Source organism: Macrobrachium nipponense, chromosome 7, assembly GCF_015104395.2.
Source record: "Macrobrachium nipponense isolate FS-2020 chromosome 7, ASM1510439v2, whole genome shotgun sequence".
Taxonomy (NCBI): domain Eukaryota; kingdom Metazoa; phylum Arthropoda; class Malacostraca; order Decapoda; family Palaemonidae; genus Macrobrachium; species Macrobrachium nipponense.
The window spans coordinates 96,790,780-96,810,779 of NC_061109.1; the positions used below are offsets into that span (position 1 = coordinate 96,790,780).

General features: G+C 35.8%; 1 protein-coding gene across 1 annotated transcript in view; it reads left to right on the plus strand.

Annotated features, from left to right (window-relative positions):
• The window catches only part of LOC135217691 (serine-rich adhesin for platelets-like), a 486,754-nt gene that overhangs the window by 116,940 nt on the left and 349,814 nt on the right, over window positions 1–20,000 (plus strand). The gene's annotated exons all lie outside the window — the stretch shown is intronic.

Genomic DNA, 20,000 nt, shown 5'->3' on the forward strand with positions numbered 1-20,000 from the left:
CATCATCATCCTCGAGTTTCACCAGGTTAGGATCACTTATATCATAATGAGATTCTGAACCTTTGAGGGAAGTTACGTAGACCGATAAGGGAGTATGCCTTTTTGTCGGTTTACGCATCTTATGGACGTTTTGAATTATAGGCCTATCTTATATTCAACTGTTTTATTTTGGTTCTTGTGTTTATTCTTGTTTTTGTTGCTGCTGTTATAGTGCTTGTAGTGTCTTCCAAAATTTTCATATGGTATCCTAACATTGCAGAATAAACATAGGCCTATTCATAAAATATTGGCGCAAAGAATTATCCGCCTACTCTTAACTGAAATTTAGTAATGCTTCAATCAAAAGTAATCGAGATCTTTATGAATATTGTCTGCGCTAGAATATTCTCCTAACAACAAAGAGAGAGAAGAGAGAGAGAGATGAGAGAGAGAGAGAGAGAGAGAGCAGAGAGAGAGACTGACTCAATAAGAATGCCCCAAAACCAAATGAATCATGGGCTACTCGCAGTCGCAGACTGGTTTGGATCATCTCATACATAACTTTCAGCTGTCATACATTTTTTCTGAATTCTAATCTTATGATGCCTTCCTACCATAGCCTTCATTCTCATAGAAACACTACAGCAGCCTTATATTTACTCGTCACAGCAATATAATTTATCCCTTTAGTAAATATCTTTTTCAGTATAGTTCATTGAAAGCAGTTTGATAGTTGGTGTAAGGCTGAGACAGTCCTAAGATTGGCCATCCACGCATATGTGTGTATGTAATCTTCTTTATAAGTGTACATTCCACTGTATACTTATACATTATATATCGTGGAGTTGAAAGTTTTCAACTTGAAACTACTATATTAATAACAAGATAGACTACCCTATTTCCAACAGATACGGTTAGAAAACCATTTGCAATAAGAAATTGACGTGTAGGCCCATGCCCTGTCATTGTCTCAAAATATAAGAATTTTATGTATAGGTCTATGCCTTGACATTGTCTCAAAATATAAGAATTTTATGTGTAGGTCTATGCCTTGACATTGCCTCAAAATATAAGAATTTGATGTGTAGGCCTATCCCGTCATTGCCTCAAAATATAATGAATTTGGCGTGTAGGGTTATGCCCTATCATTGGCTCAAAATATGTGAATTTCACGTGTAGGCTTATGCCCTGTCATTTTCTCAAAATATAAGAATTTGATGTGTAGGCTTATGCCCTGTCATTGCCTCAAAATATAAGAATTTGACGTGTAGGCCTAAGCCCTGTCATTGCCTCAAAATATAAGAATTTGACGTGTAGGCCTATGCCCTGTCATTGCCTCAAAATATAAGAATTTGACGTGTAGGCCTAAGCCCTGTCATTGACACAAAAGGTATTTCAACAAAATCCATAGACTCCCACTACTGTTTATTTATCTCATCCTCACTGGTAGCTAATAGATAGATAGGTAAACTTAATGTGATAACACATTTGAATTTTGGCAGGAATACTGGAAAATCAGCTGTTGTTACTTATTGGGGCTTGGGGCGTGAAGGGGGGGGGACAGTTGCCCCCCCCTAAATGACACCCCTTACTGAGATAATAAATGCAAATCGAAAACTACTATTTGTATCAGTACAAAATTTCAACACAACGATTTATGATACCTTGTGAAATTCAAGTTTCTCTCATTTTATGGCAAATGCACAGTAACTAGAGAAAATGCATTAAGGAAGGATGTTTTTGGCTAAATTAATCAAGGGTTATTAGTGGAAAAGGGAGGTTGGCAACTTTTTGGCAACTTTTCTAGCAATCATTGGCAACTTTAGTAGCTTGAAAATCTGGCAAAAGAAGTTGTAGATTCTACAACTTCTTTTGCCTTCCCTCGGCAAGGTGCGCTTTTGTGCAGTTGAATCCGTCAAAATGGACATTCAGCAGCGTCAGTTTCTTCCTCTTTTCCCTTTCGTGACGAACTTCTCCCTGCAATGCTTAAATTTTTCCATTGCAATCATCATCATCGATTGTCTGCTTGTTAATGATGTCCAGTATGTTGCCTTTACAGCGTTAGCCAATCCAAAAACAGCAACCAAAAGCACAGTCTTCATTCCAAAGGCAGTTTCCAGACTTGTGTCCATTTTTGACGGATTCAACTTCACAAAAGCGCACCTAGCCGAGGGAAGGCAAAAGAAGTTGTAGATCCTTTTCAAATTCTTTACCGACGGAACCCAGTCTTCAGCTTATATTCACATCCCTATCACATTTATCTTTCTGTATTTTTCATAATTTCACGAATTTTTCCTAGAAAAATCCCAAACTTTTTTCATTTTATGCATCACCAAATCCATAAAAATTCATACAACCAGGGAGACTCGTCGTTATGGTTTTCACATAATTAAATATAACTTTTAATCCCGACCTTTATAGTTTTCTGTAAAAGAAAACTATTGTGCCGGCTTTGATCATCCACTCTCCAATCATCAAACACACCAAATTGCAACCCTCTAGCTTCAGTAGTCTTTATTTTATTTAAGATTAAAGTTAGCCATGGATCGTGCGTCTGGCAGCGCTCTTTCGGGGCGTGCAACGCACCCTTACTCTACCGCATCTGGGAGCAAATGAAGCGCTGCTGGTCGTAGCCGATCCTTTTCAGATTCTTTACCGACGGAACCCAGTCTTCAGCTTATATTCACATCCCTATCATATTTATCTTTTATAGGTGGGATGATATAAGCTATTTTTCTTTATCTAGCTTAAATGAGTCGTATAGTCTTACATTATTAACAGGTGATGGATTCATGTTATCATTTTCATCTCACAAACACGTCTCAAATTAGCTCATATTAATCAGTTACATATACAAATGTTACACGAGTAACAAAAGGATCTTTTCTTCCAAGACTTTTTGTTCCATCTTCCGCTTGTTAAACCAAAAGAGTTCATGATCTTAAGAATAATCTTCAAGAAAACAGAAATAAGGAAGAAAAGGAGATGCGGAGAGTAGAACTGGAGAAAGAACGGAGATGAGGTTGTGCAGAGGACGGTTTAACAAGCAGAAGATGGAACAAAAAGTCTTGGAAGAAAAGATCCTTTTGCTCGGAAACGAAAAGCAGAATGAGATGGTCGCTCAGAAAAATGCACGAAATACTATGCGGGAAGATTAGATAACGAGGATGAAAGCAGAAAAAAACCGACTGACTAAGAACGCTGCCGTTGTACAGTGATGCTCAAATCTCATGCGACATGATTCCATAGGATTTCGTTCAAAATTCACTAACTGGCAACATAGCATGCTCCATATTTATCTATCATTTTTATGTGAAAACGCGATTATTGCATACAATACGTCCATAATATGTTTCATAAGAGTGCAATCTGTCATATATTTCAAAACTGTAAGAAAATATCACTGTAGCCAAATTTCGCAAAAAAACTCTTATGAAACATTTTCAAATCTTTCGTTCACACATTTCTGAGGCTTTTGGCCAAAACGAAGTCGTGATCAAACCCCAGTTTAAATGTTAAATAAAAACTAAAAAAAAAAAAATCATAACATTAATAATGCTTCCAAAGCAAGCATTAAATTTGAAATAGCACTATTTGATTGCTTTTACACCTCAACTCTGAAAAAATGTAAATATGTATATACAAAAGTAGAATGCGCCCACCGATATCAACGTGTGAGGGGAGCGTGTGTGACACACCAACCATTAGTGTCGGTGCAACAACCACCACCTGGTGTAACATAAGTAGGTCTACAATGAGTAGCGACAATGAAATAATCTTGAACATATTTACATTATGTGTTAGATGAATATTTGGATTTTCATATATAATTATTTGTTATATTTCTTAAATACAATAATGATTCCACACTAGCAAATATTCGCCCATGCAATTATTCTTGTGTCAAAGCCAAAATATTGTTCCTAGGCCTAGGTGTTAGATTTCTTTACTTTACACTTAACATTCACATCTCTCAACTAACAATTTCTGGCCAGAAAGCAAATGAGGTTTCTACACATTCTTGCACTTCAATTTACCTTATGATAAAATAAATTAAACACCAAAAGCGAGCAGAAGGACTTTTTAAGAAAATTTTAAACCAGTTGAAAAACAAGTGTCTATGCACCTTGATATTAATACGTATGATATTTCGATTAATAGCCATCTTCTCCACATAATCAAAATCATCATCACCTTTTATTCCTCAAAGAACAGGTAATCTCTATAAATAAAAACATTAGTAACAGATTACATCTCCGAAGGCTTAGATTATTCTTTTAGGCCTATAAATCATTTTGCAACATACAGGCAGTTTAAATACAGCCTAAAACTTCAACATTCAAAGAAAACTGGTTGTAATTCATATTCCTATTATATTCGTCAAAGAAGAGGTAATCTCTACAAATAAACTCATTAGTAACAAATTACATCTCAAAAGGCTTAGATTATTTTTTTAGGCCTATAAAACATTTTGCAACATACAGGCAGTTTGAACACAGCCGAAACCTTCAACGCTCAAAGAAAACTTTTCTTAATTCATATTCCTACTTTGAAAATGCAGCAGACGTGGTTATGTTAACCAGTCGGAGGAGCATGTTAAGTGCCTTCATTGATGGCACCGTTAAGTGCTTTCATTGATGGCACAGATTACGAATTATACCAATGCATAAAAGGGATCATATTTATATAACCATAAGGAAAATAAGGCTAGCTGTGAATTCATAAACTTTTCTAAGACATGTATGACATTAGAAAAAAAAAGTTTAACACTACTTGGCAACGTCACATTGAGTCTGAGAACTGGACGATACAAAAAGAATTATGTCGCATGAGATTTGAGCACCACTGTACAAGAGGTGAGTGATATACTGAAGTAACTGAACAACAAAGTAATGAGCTTGACTGCTCAAAAAGTGCTCATTTGGCGAAACTCAGTTGTCAATTTCGTCAACGAGAGGAAGTAGCAGGTCAGCTGGAGACGGAATTGAGTGATATGGGAGAAGAGAGGATGCAGATGACTAAACGAATCCGAGAACTAGAAAGCGACCTCAGTCACAGTAAGGCTGAGAAGGAAAACCTCCAGTTCAACATTCGAGAGCTGCAGGAATAAGTTGGAAAGCTGTCGAGAGAAAATGGCGCCCTCCAATGTCAGCTACAAGAGAAAGAAATGAAGCTCAGTCAGGTGGACAATTTACTGCAAGCGAAAGACCACCGGCTGGAAGAGATGGCGAGGCTGGCCCACCAGTAAGGACGAGAAGAATCTTCTTTTGGAGGGTGGTCTGTGAAATCTACAGTCGAAAAATGATGTGTTACTCCGCGATTTCAAGAATGTCCAGATGACGATGGAAGACTTGGAAAAACTAACGAAAGACTACAGAAAACACTTACGGCCCCCATACACTGGACGATTGTCTGAACGACTGTCTACATCGTTCGCAAAAACAATGTGTATGGGCTTGTCTGAATGCAAAAGTGGGCGGAGCTTCGTGTCTGAACGATCTCAGCGGGAATCTGTCACGAACAGGTTGCTGGCTTGCGACTTAAGTCTGTCGTACACAGATCGTTCAATGTAGGGGTTTGTCTCCCGATATAACGCTATCGTGCGCGTCTCTTCTAAAGATGATGCCATGTCTTCTCCAGACAAAATCTTTGTTTAGACTGAAATCGGTGCGGAGATCTTTCATACTGTATGACTAGTGTGTGTGCGCGTGTGTGTGTGTGTCGATAACGACAATCGTTCAGACAGTCATTCAGTGTATGGGGCCTGTACAGTTCTTGATCTGGCACAAGCCAGTAAAATCCGGCCTCAATCGGATAGAAAGTAAATTAGAGTGAAGCTGATGCTGTAGTGCAGGAAGACTCAATTACGATTGCTTCGAGAACAATGATGTTATTTACACAAAGGAATGCAATCACTGCTTGTGCTTAGTTTCACAGGTAAATATTCATTTTGTTTATATAACATTTTTCTGTGTAAACTCAAGGATAAAGATATGATAACAGTTAACAACAACTTCCCTTAGATGGTCAACTTCGTTGACCATCTAAAAGCTAAGTTCACTTAAGTGAATGCAATAATGACTTGGTTTATAACCTTAGACAAAAAACAGTAATACCTTTATATATATATATATATATATATATATATATATATATATATATATATATATATATATATATATTTATATATATGTGTATAAATATATTATATAGTATATATATATATATATATATATATATATATATATATATATATATATATATATATATATATATATAATTATAACATTAATACGTTGCATCACCATCAGTGTTTAAAATAAAGTAGTGGTCTGGGTGTTTTACTGACCGATTTTGACTTTATTTCTAACTCACTGAAGAACGGCTGATGTATAGCGGTAGAAATCACAACACACCTGCTTTGGACAAACATACCAACCGATGGAGACTATACTCTGTTTTTTTCCATCTGTCACCCGCCTGTGGTGTTTGCGTATGGTAACACTACGTCCCGGGCTTTAGATAGTTACATTCAGCAATTATAACAATATCCTATTTCGAATATTAACGGTGTAATTCGCATACAGTAAATTATTAAAACACTTTTCAGTTGTAAATGTACACCCAGATAACCTTTTCTTTTATTTAACCTAAAAACTTACACATAGCGTAACTATCTAAAGCCCGGGACGCAGTGTTACCATACGCAAACACCACAGGCGGGTGGACAGATGGAAAAAAACAGAGTATAGTATTTCGCACCTGACAAGTGTCCAATGGGAGGGGCGATCAAAATCATTAGTGATAGAGTCAGCTGCTTTGTTTACATACTATATGATAATCCTTCATCAGTGGCTTAGAATGGCCTTTGCTGCCCTAGTGCTTGGTGTTACACCTAAACTTTATAAAACCAACCAACCTACCAACCAACCAGTGGCTTAGAAATAGTAAAAACCAGTCAGGACCTACACCAAGTCTCTTACTTTTACCCCTGAAAGGTTTAAGGATATATATACATGTATATATGAATATATAGTCATACTTTTTTGCTCAGGAAGTTCCATGGATACTTTATCACGTTAGGTATATAGCCTTTGGGGAAACACATTTAAAATTTTTTATTAGTTTTCACATGTCCAGTCATAGGCAGACAGCTTTTATACCATGAAGAAGTAACAGTTTCGCTAAAATTTAATCTATGCCCCTAATTAAGGCAAAAAGGGGCTTAGTTCCATCGAATACACATCACGCCGTTCTTGTAAGCATTGCTTGCTAAAGAGTGTTTGTAGCGTCCCTTCGGCCCCTTTTATATTCGTTTTCTTTATATATATATATATATATATATATATATATATATATATATATATGTGTGTGTGTGTGTGTGTGTGTGTGTGTGTATTATATATATATATATATATATATATATATATATATATATATATGTGTGTGTGTGTGTGTGTGTTCGTAACTCAACACGTGGTCAAATGTTAAATATAAAGGTTTACCTCGCGCCAGGATCGAAACGGCTACCTGTCGAGTGAGAGATATGGCCACTACCAAACAGGTCACAAAGTTATTACACAAAATGGAACTTAACCACCTAAAGAATTACCTGGGCAGGCCACGCACATTGCATACTAATGCTTTATCCAACTCTCTGACCAACCAGGGACCCAGGTGAATGCTTTTATCTCAGATTACCCCATCTGAGTGAATGCAACAGAGATCACCACGCAGCGTTGTATGAAATATGGAAATAGATTTGTACCTTATCCTGGGGGTGACCCTAAGCCCTCTAGGGTTAGAGACGATAAAAATAAGGTAAAACTCTCGTAGGCAAGGTGTCTAGCCATCCTGGGTCTGTGTTGTATATGTTCCCATAGACAACTTTTTCACGACAGCTAATATTGAGACACTCTCAACATTTTTCTTGAAAATATAGAAAGCTTCAGTTTCGTTAATGAAATTTAGGTTTTTCTGATTTAGATAATTGCCAAAATGGGCATCCGGTTATTTTTTTATCTCTTATGTATTTTTGAAAAATAGTCATTCTTGCCTTTGTCATCTGCATTGTACATTTTTAACTAAACCTTAGAAATAAGAAGTAAATTGTATAATTTGATTGATTCTATTAAATGCCCACTGTTACTCGTGTAACATTTGTATATGTAACTGATTAATATGAGCTAATTTGAGACGTGTTTGTGAGATGAAAATGATAACATGAATCCAACACCTGTTAAGAATGTAAGACTATACGACTCATTTAAGCTAGATAAAGAAAAATAGCTTATATCATTCCTACCTATAAAAGCTAATAAAAATGTCTTATATCATACCTATCTATAAAGACTACCCTTGCATTTTATAATAAGCACGTGCAGTTTCCAAGCTGAGTTAGGTAAGGGGAATAAGAAATGAGCCGTACTCAGCAAAAATAATTGGAAATTACACAGTATAAATGTCGGTGTTGCCATGCAGGCCAGTGATACCTGTAAAGATAAGGAATTCTACCCATAAGGTTTGCTTATTTACACGTGTATGTATATACATATATATACATACATATGTATATATACATATGTGAATATATATAAATATATATATATATATATATATATGCATATATATATATATATATATATATATATATAAGTATATGCATACATATATATATATGTATAACTGAATCACGAAAGTTAGGAATGTGATAAATCCATAAATAAAGATAAATGCCACGAAGGATTTCAATGTTAGTCGTGGCCTTTTTCATTTAGACCCTTGTATCTGTAACATGTTTAAGAATGACCTCAAAGATATAATTACTGACTTAAATAAAAATTAGTTGCCTTAGAGTTATTAATTTTGTTGTAATGTATGTCTGTCATGTATTGTGAATATGGTTTTGTTTACCAAGTTTTGAATAGCTGTCACCTATAATCCTTTAATTGTCTGGAAATTGTATCTGAGATGATTGTCTTAAACCTTTAATTGCACCCATTGTTTATGCTTGTCTGGAAGGTTTTCTTATCTTCCAGGTGTGGCGGATTCTAGGTACTAATCTCTTTATAATCCCTATCTGTCAGTTATACGAATCTTCTTGTATTGTCTTTTCTCGTATTTATGTCAGTATCTGCTCAGTAAAGGAGTTTTAAAGTCGAAAGATCTTGCAGACCTCCTTCGTTTATTTTTCCTTACACACGCACACACACATATATATATATATATATATATATATATATATATATATATATATATATATATATATATATATAATATGTATAGTATATATTGCTAAATATATAGATGATACTTTGAGAGATATAATTCTGTACGTATCTGGAATAGACCTAAGTATGTGTAACGTCTCTTAAAGAATTTTGACTGTACTTGTGTTCCAGTAGACAAAAAGCGGTTCAGCAATGCGGACCTTGGTGCCAGAGGTGCCTTTATTAATGACCTTAAAGTTGTCCATGGGATAAGAGCACTCATAAGGATTTTCTCAGATATCCCAGTTTTCCTGGAATTTAACAGTTATAAGAGTTTTTGCATTGCAGATATCCAATTATTTTTTATTCTAAAGAATAAAAGACCTCAAACTGTGGAATACACGTAGGTCAGTAGTTTTTTTTTTTAACATAATTTGTGCTAAGGGGCCTTTCTTAATTTTAGACCACTTCCGTATTAGTTTTTTCGTTTTCCATTTTTAGGAGGTAGGTAAAGAACTTAATAAATGAAACAGTGTTAAGAATTAATCTCTTGGACATTAAATAGCATTGATTTTCGGTGATTATTTTGCGCATGACTCTCTTCATTCTTATTCAAATTTGATTTCATTTTACTCAGAGTAAACACTTCTTGGGGTACATGTAAAGGCTGTGAATTTATGGCAACCCCCATTTTGCATTGCTGTTGTTTTGCTACCAAGCAGAATTCTTCTGGTATCGATAATTTTTTTTCTTCTTTTTTGCTATACAATGAAGTTAATGGTAAACATTCCGTGGGTCTGCTCATCATTTCTCTGCTGCTCTACTTTTTTTTTCTCTCCCCTTCCTTAGTGTTTTTAGTCATTGTGACGCCAGAGTAGATTAACACATCCGGTCAACGCCTAAGTTGTACTTCTCATTCCGTGGATGCTTCTAGTTATTCTATGCTACCCAAGCCAAAGTCCTTATGCATATTAATATTTTGAAACAGATGCACTGAACGGAAGTGCCGAAAGACTACCAAAATAATTTCGATTTCATGACAGATTTTTATGACTACTTATATATATACACAAATCTTTGTAGCTTTATCATGAGATTAGTTGAATCACTGATAATGCGTTTAGGAAATTAAAGTTGGTACTCTTATTCATTAATATTCTGTCTTTTAAGTACTCTCCATCATCATCTCCATTAGACATGAAGTAGGAAATGCGGTCTAGTAAGAGAAGTGCCACTTCATTTCTCAAGTTCCGTACGCTTGGCAGATTTTCAGTCGGCAGGAAAATATACGTATATACGTATGTGTGTGTGTATGGATAAAATGCATTTGACACCAGTAATAATAATCATCATCATCATCATGACAATTTACAAGAATTGTAATTTACAAAGTTCTTCCCAATCCAATAGTTTTTAAGGGCTGCGGTACGCGACAGATGCATGAACTCTGACCTTTCGCCACGGCGGATTCCAATTGTTAATTCCGCGTCAAAAGAATGTATTAAAAGATAAGAAAGAAAAAGAGAATAAAAGGTGAATACGTGTAACTACTCTTTCTAGGAATGAACCACTGCATAGCAACACCTTAAGCAAAGGAGCAAGATTTTCCGGGGTGAGGTAAAAATGATTTCTTCACATTGACGTAACTCTTCCGTAAATGTAGTTGGGAACTTGGAGAAGTTGTAGTATGCTTCCCGCAATTTGTAACTTTACGTATATTTTCAGCAACTGAAAACATATGTAAACCATTATATTGTTCCTATTTCTTGCCATGATTTTGTTTATCCCTTGCATATAAGCATACAGTCGAATCAAGTAAAATTAGAATTGCAAAAAACGACTGAAATTAGATTAAAATCACTTTTGCACACTCACTCACTCACAAGTCGAAGCACATAAATTATTTAAAAAGAATTAGGTAAGTGCATAAAATTTTATATTCATTATTAATGAAGATAGATTATTTATTTTCCACTTGTAATTAAGTATCTAATATGTTGCCATGATCAAATTAACGTAATTGTTCACGAAACGATTTTTCATAGGCTAAAACGGGAAGTCTATACACTGATCGTTTGTGTATTTGTTCGTTCTTAAGGACATTTTAATGTCCTGTTCCTTGCTTGTAGCACTCATTAGACGCAAAACCTGATCGCTTGTGTATTTGTTCGTTCTTAAGGACATTTTAATGTTCTGTTCCTTGCTTCTAGCACTCATTAGGCGCAAAACCTTTTAAACCCCTGAACGTTGTTCCTTTGTAGAATTATTCTTATATCGAGTCGCCGTAATATTTTGGGTGAGAAACGCGATTACAACAGAACTGTATAATGATTTATTCTGCTGGAAATGAAAATAGCTGGCTCGATTACAGTTCCTATTATATAGTGACTCGTTAGTGAAAATATCTAGGAGATTAAAGGTTTTACATATCCACTATTTCATATGTCGAACAAATTACCTTCACATTTACATTAGAATGATTAGCATAAGAAATGTGATGTCCATTAATATTAATATTGTTATATTTGTTAGAGTCGCTCTTCATCCAGTTGAAAGCCGTATCAAATAAATTAGGAGTATGAAAGCAGATTTCACAGCCATGAACATAAGCGAGTCATCGCTGTTATTATATCAAAAGGCTCCTGAGTGTGATGATGTAAACATTCAAGGAGCCTTAACCAAGTGCTGCTTTGCGCTTTGACAAACAGTCCTTTGCTTGTTAGCAAACACCACCGGTTTTTATGTGAACCCGAGTTTCAGTTGTTCATGTGAGAGTTGAGGCTTCATATTTGATGAATGAAGAAGCAACAGGTAGACGATGTCAAGTGGTAATCTAATCTCTCTCTCTCTCTCTCTCTCTCTCTCTCTCTCTCTCTCTCTCTCTCTCTCTGGTAATTTAAATGACATTTCAAAAGGTTGGTTTTTAAGTTTAAAAAATATATATATAGTGCCAAAAGATTGACGGTCAGATGTTCATTAAACAGTAGTATAGATCTCTTTAAGATGTGTCAGACAATGGAAAGTCAACCTCTCTCTCTTCTCTCTCTCTCTCTCTCTCTCTCTATCTGCTCTTCTCTCTCGCTCTCTCTCTCTCTCATCTCTCGTCTCTCTCCTCCTCCTCTTTCCTCTCTCTCTCTCTCTCTCTCTGTTCTCTCTCTCTCTCTCTCTCTCTCTCTCTCTCTCTCTCTGCCTCTTTTATAGTAAATTTTTATTCATAGAAAAGTAGTAAATAAGATGCTATAAGAAAATTATTTTATCTGTATAAACCACTACCATCTTAGTTGTAGTTTAATATGATTATGGTCTATGTGAAGAATAATACCAACAACAAGACTAAAATTCAAGTAGCAAAATGAATTGAAAATAGAAAAAAAAAGAGTAGAAATATTAAATGAAAACCAAATGAGCAAAATGGTTAATAATACTGTAATGGAGATGATTATGTTGATTATAGTTATCACCGTGGTTGTCAAATAGAGCTCCAAAACTAAACCTTATTATATAGTATAATTCTAGATCATCTGACAAACACCGTTGCGAGTTAGATCGAAGGTCTTATGGAGAAAAACAATTTTGAATATTTCTTAAGTTTGGCGGTCATTGCGTAGACAAATAAGAATCGGCAGTGGAAGAAGGTATCAGCAATTCCTAAGCAATTCCCCAGAGGAAGTGGTCAATTCTCGTAGAATTAAGGCCGATTCACGCTCTGCGGTTCGTCCTCGTTCGGCTGCCGTTCATTTTCCTTCCAGCAAAATGTCAGTGCTCTCACTCTCTATCTAGGATCGATCAGTATCTTTCCTTCTGTCTTTCTAATGCCTTTGATCACTCCGTATTTATATCTACAGCTCTATTTAATTACCATGATCAGTCTCATTTCCTCCTTCCCTATGTAACATTCCCATTCAATGATGCCATTATTTCATTATCTGTGTAACTTTTTAACTCTCGTGACTGCGTTTAATTGATTGAATAACCCCATTCTAATCTTTGTCTGAAATTGCCTCCAATTTAACGCAGTCTCCCCCCTCCCCACCCCCCAAAAAAATGTTTCCGTAAAAAAGATAAAACTGTATTTGTAGTGGTAGTAAAATTAATGTTTCAATAGTGCAAGTATAGTTATATGTAATATATGTAAGAGAGAGAGAGAGAGAGAGAGAGCTTTTTGTGCGTGTGTGTGTGTGTGTGTAATTTGTGAGTGGGGGGCGGGGGGGGGGGGGGGGGGGGGGGGGGGGGACAACGGACACGGACTCGTTCATTTATGGTGACTATTTAAGGGATACGTACGCTGGCCGTATACTTGTAACAGCTCTATTACTAGTGCAGATCCTTAACCCTGCAATAAAATTCTTTTAATGCGGTCAACAGTGCCGATAGCTTTTGTTGGTACGGTTCACATCCAAATATACTTTAATTAAGCATGATTAAGCATAAATACGACTAGTTATGACATCGCTAACATCACAGGACTGGTATGTTAATAGTGGCCAGTATGTTTATATAGCCAGAGAATTCGCCTGCACACACAGCCAGAAAGATTTCCTATACGTAGATACGTAGAGAGATATTCATTAATGTTATCCCCAAATGTGTTAAATTTCATAGACTTCTCTTCAGCGTTTTATGTAGTTGTCAACCAGTATAGTAGTTCTACCAATTGCCATTAAAACTACAAACCTGTCACTGGAGAATGTTAATATTACTTCGAGCCATTCAGCATATAACATAACTAAATGTATAAAATGTTCAGAATTCGTGTGAAAGCAGTGGTTGATGACTTAATTAATTGTGAAGTCCAAGGATCCTGGTTATCCAAGGGGACCTGCACTTGTTCTTCCAGAGAAGCCTGGCATAAAAAAGGGGATCCTTTCTGGCCAATGTGCGTACCCATTTCAAACTGGGCAATTTTGTCTACTTTATTTTTGTATACATAATATTTGGTAGTTCGCCTCCAAGTCTGCAGAGTCCATTGTGCCAAAAATGGGCCAGTTTAATTTTTGAAGGCTGCTCTCTCTCTCTGCCTGTCTCTCTCTCTCTGTCTCTCTCTCTCTCTCTCTCACAGGAAATTTTTTTATTCATTTTAACGAATTCCTAACTGGGGGTGGGTACAGGTACTGTACTTGCAATCCAAATCAGCCCAATGCCAACATGATTCTTAGTAAAAATTTTAATAAAAATTTGCAATAATAATATAACTGGTATTAACTTATTAGAAAAGTTAATGCCAGTTACCAAATGATATGCATATATAAATAAGTTTATTCTTAAATACCCAATTTGAAATGGGTAGATCGTACATGGGCCAGAAAGGGGTACCCTGTCTCTTCTAGGCTTTAACAAGTAGAACGTGAGAAGGTCCTCTTGGATAACCAGGATCACTGCCTGGGCCATAATCTTAAGCCCGTAAAGAGGTAACAGTAGAAAGTGAAAATGATAGAGGGTAAAGTGGTGTGGTTTTGAAAAAGATTGCAATGTATGGAGCTGAGGTAGTTTGGCTATCGAGTGTTGGTAATTGTATTTAATATGGAGGACTCGAATAATGGAAGGGAATAATTGATTTTCTTTGTCCAAGAATTTGAAAATTACTGTATTCTATGTGATGGTGTACAATGCTTGACACTCTTATGAGCAAAAAAAAAAAAAAAAAAAAAAAAAAAAAATAGTGCCATCAGACTCCATGCCATATCCTGCCACTATCAGCTAGAGAATATTAATTTTCTAATTTTTGGACAAACGGAAACAGTTATTCCCTTCGGTTTTTAGAATCCGTTCATATTAAACAACAATCATCAACACTCGGTTCCCTTACATTTTAGTTTCCAAAACCACACCATCCTCACCTTTACTATTCCCAGTCTTTATTGTTAACTCGCCAAGATACCTTTAACTTTAGACATTAACAGTCAGTTTTCCATTATACTTTTTGTACTATGTTATCATTATTATTATTTTGAATATTCATTTTATATTCTTTTCTGTATCTATCTGCTCAATTACTGTATTTCACAATTTCTGTTTAGTTTGTATTCCTTCTTACTAAGTTGTGGCTTTTGTGTCAGTTTCGATCTATGGGTAATTTTCGTTTTCATGTTCTCTGAATTTACAAAATGATATATTTTTTTTGCCTTACATTATTATGTAATTTTAAAGTGTTGTTAATTGTAGGTGTTTTAATGCTTTTAGATTTTGTCAATCTAACAAGGAAAGTTGGATTAACTAGATGTGTGACCAATACAGATGCCTTACAGAGAGAACGGATTGTTCTCCAGCGACACATGGGAAACTTGACCAAATTCAAAATCTGCACGGCCAAAAAACTCCTACAGAATATTGTCTTATTCATTAAGAAAATAAAGTGTCACTTGTTGTGACTTGTGAGATACTTTGGCTCATTGTTTATCCCTATTGTTCCTTAACGACATCCTGCAGATGAAAACCTAAAAATGTAATTTTTAATGTCCTGTCAATTTTTATTTATTACATTTCATACCCTCCTCACGTCCGTCGCCGTCCCAAATCCAATTAAGAGACCAGCCTAGTCAATAATGAATTACAATTTAGAGGACCTTGACCCCCTCACCGCCTTTGTGCGAAGTCCCTTGTCAAATTTAACGAAAGTCATTTAAGGGGATCACCCCTCAAATTCGTTAGAGTTTTCATCCTGACACATGTTGTCTCCATGAGCTGACCTTGCACCCAATACTTGTCCTCACAGTGTATTGCACCTGCACCTCCGTCCCCGAGCCATACCATGGGCCACGGCCATACCCTCTCAAACTCAATGAGCACCTCTTTGTACTCTTTCCTCCATACCCATCTCTGCTGGCGTTTCAATGACCTATTCAGGTACCTACTAGGATTAGCGGCAGAAACCAAAGGATGTCGCCCGAGTTATGACAGATGTCAGACAATACACTTCCGGCTACACCTGAGCTGGGCATATAAATGGGGTGGTAGTATGCCCTACCAAATCTTTACGGGCTGCTCGGTGAGCAAGAGCCCGTGCTGACACAAGTCAGTTTAATAAAAAAAAAACAACTACCAAATCGCATTTCACCTTAGTCAGTTATTGCGGCAGTTAGCCTGACGAAGCAGTGTCACGCCCTAGTCTGATGACGCAGCAACCTGCTCTAATATGCTGAAGTCTTGGTGACGATCTATGGCTAATTCCTCTTGTACTTCACCTTCTGGAATCCGGACGTCACACATGGAAGCTGTCACTTTTGAAGTACCTGAGGAGCATTCTTCCATTTGATCCCTGTTGAAGAATTGTCATTTCCAAAAAAAAAAAAAAAAGGCATTTATAAAGTACAGCCAGTTCCACCGGTATTTCCCTAAAGTAAAATCTTATACCTTGGCCTGCCCTGTGACAGTATATATATATATATAATATATATATATATATATATATATATATATATATATATATATATATATATATATATTACATAGATAGATAGATAGATAGATGGATATATATATACTTATATATATTTATATACTTTCATGTAGCTGATAAAAATACCCTCAATTTTAGTGTACCCTGAATTATTTGCAGAACTGCGGACATGATGGTCCATAGTAGAAAAATACCTGGCATTCTGTTCCGTCCGAAAGAGAACTTGACCCAAGATGGCGGTAAACAAACCTATTTGGTGGTTTTTTCTGTGTGACACTCGAACTTTCCTCATCCGAGTGTGATTACGACAGTTTATTAGTTTCCCCTCGACGCTTTGGCGGTTTCAAGTTCTCCTTTTCGTCTCCCGCTGGGCGTTTGTTCGCCTCCGGCCTTTTCTGTTTCCTTCGTTTCTTTGTTTGGAGGAAATTGGAGGAAATGAAAAACCTCCCGCAGAGTTTTAACTTTGGTGTTTTGTTATTTTTGTGTGCGAGATGATGAGAAGTATCGCGTATTATTCTTTCTGTTCTTTTTTTGGTCTTTGTGGGAGCCTAAGAAATTCTCTTGGTTTTAACTTTTTGTCTCGTCGGCTTTGCATACGAGATGAGCAGGATCTTCTCTTTCATTATTCGTTCGTTTTTTGTCGTCAGGGTTTATCCGAGAACATTTCTTTTTCTTTCAGAAGTTGTTTTCCTGACTTCCTCGTTTGTTGTTGGAAGTCAAATGTTATTGAGTTTTAATTCCATGTTGAACCGAATGTCATCAGCAAATTCACATTTTCAGTGACGAAAAAGCATTCTTTATGTTTGTCTTGAATGATTAAGAGAAAGCCACTTTATACAAAAATTTAAATGAGTAAATACAGAATAGGAGCTTTCAATAAGGTCCTCTTCAGCTGAAGAGGGCCTTAATGAAGGCCGAAAACTCTTGTTCTGTATTTACTCACTTATATTTCGTTGTATAAAGTGGCTTTCTCTTGACCTTATTCACTCTTCTTATTGACTTTATTTTGCATTCGTATAGTAACAAGCACAGTAGCTAATCAGTACCGCTGTATATACACTAATATTATTAGTAATGCACTACAGTGAAAACTTTTCAATTCAAAAGGAAACGAGTGTTGAAATTTACAGTCTCAGGTGGAATTTGAACCCATGCTGGTTAGGAGAGAGAGATTAGTGCTTTACCTATTATACCACCAGAAGTTATTATAACTCCTGCTTTCATTCCGCATATCAGCTTCCCCTCCTCAAGGTGATAATAACTTGCATCTTAATAATGGCGAAGTTCGAGGGACCAAAAGATGGCTTTTAACTTCGGGCATTAATAAAACATCAGTTGGAGATTCTTTGTTTCTCTCTCGTGCTTATTCTGAGACCCTTCTGGCGTCCAGATTTCAACTTTTGTTTCTTTGGTTGCTTGTTTGTTTGCTTCATACATTTTAGCAGAAGTTTGGGAAGAAGATATTTGAGGCATTATGATTACTATGAATAGAGAAAGTATTCTCATGAACATGTTCATATTATTATTATTATTATTATTATTATTATTATTATTATTATTATTATTATTATTATTATTTATTATTATTATTATTATTTGTGATATTCCATTATTATTTCAGAAAATCTATACGCAGTGTGTTTTGATTTATCTCCTTTACAATTTTATGCTATTCCTAATATTAGCTTTGTTTAGATATTCTATTCAGCTGAAGAATGAGAGAGTGTGATGTTTCCATTATATTAGCATTAAAGATAAGTTGGATGATTTTACGGGGTCTCTCAGCAGCACTGATAAGCAAGCATCTGAACGATAACGACGAAATGTTTTTTTTTATACTCTTAATAATGTGGAATGTAACATTTGGCCTTTTCATTTCAAGAATATCTCTTTATGAATGGCGAAATAAGAGAGGTGTCAGAAAAATCAAAGATATCATTCTTAGATAATGAGAAAGATGACAAATAATTCCTATTCTGTAAGTTCAAGATTTCACCAGAATTGAAGCAGAACCAAAAAAACATTCTGGAACAAAAAAAAAAAAAAGAAAAGCGAATCCCTCAAAAACTTAGAAATATGTTTGAAAATGCTTGGTCAAATCATACCGCTTCTTCCTCATTATCTCAGCTTCGTCTTATTTAATTTTTCCTGCAGGTTTTTTTTCTTCATCTGCTTGAATATTTATTCTCTTTAGCACCGCATCAAGTGTGAAAATTACCTAACAGAGAATTAGGATTTCCTGTATGTAGTTATGAGTAATACATATTCTAAATTACATATTCTATTTTTTATGAAATTGTTAGAATACTGGAAACCCTTCAAACAAAAATATATTACAATGCTTAGACAACAGCTTCTAGAAAGCTGGAAATATTAATGGTTGGATGAAGTGACAATTTTATAAAATTCTTCCCAACCCAAACCTGAGGCTACAGACAAGCAAAATAAACATGTAAAGGAACTGGAGAAAAAGAAAGAAAGAAAGAGCATGCTGTGTAACTTCCAAAGGGATTGATATATTGACTTCCTAAAAAGGGAAGGTTAAAGGAATGTGTGTAAACGAGAGACGAATGGATGGTGAGAAAAGTTAAGTTCTGAAGAAGATTCAACTCATTGTAAGCGCTTCTTACAAAATTTTAAAGGATCACGATCTCCAGCGTAGTTCCCTTCTATAAGAATGAGCCAAATAAACAATTAAAAGGGCTGGAGAAAAAGAGCAATGAACCATGTAAATAAAATGTGGGGAAAATTATAATATTATTATAGTGCAACTGTCATAAAGCAATCTGATTAGTTGTTGTTTCATCCTCTGTCTCCTGTAGTATGGTGGAAATCCATTAGGAAAGGAAATCTCTCTCTCTCTCTCTCTCTCTCTCTCTCTCTGCCCTCTACAAATTTAAAGCACACACACATGATTTACAAAATGCAATGTATTATCCACTTTTACTGACCCTGCATTCGTCCTCATTGCAAGATTATAATGTCTTTTTTTTTATCCCTCCTTTTTAATCTTTTTTTCAGCTTGACCCAGATTAAAGGTGTCACTTGCCCCATCAACGCCTACCCTCCCGAAGCACTCAAACGCACAACAGAGCAATCCATGTCGCTGAGAACTCTCACGACCTGGTAGAAGGAAAAGTCAGGCGGGAAATAGTCAGGAACTTGAGAACCCTCGCTTCTCTAGGGCTAAGGGGATAGTCATGGACGAAATGCCCAAGATCTTCACGAGGACCTTTTGGTTCTTTCCTGAACGAAAATTCGGGGATGATATTCTCGCCGTGCTGTCGTACCTAAAGGACCTTAAGATGGTGGCCATTCTTACACTGAGATAAAGAGAGCGAGATTAACTGTTGAAGAAATAAGTCATCAGTCATTTCCCAAATCATTTATGATATTGAATCATTTATGATTAAATC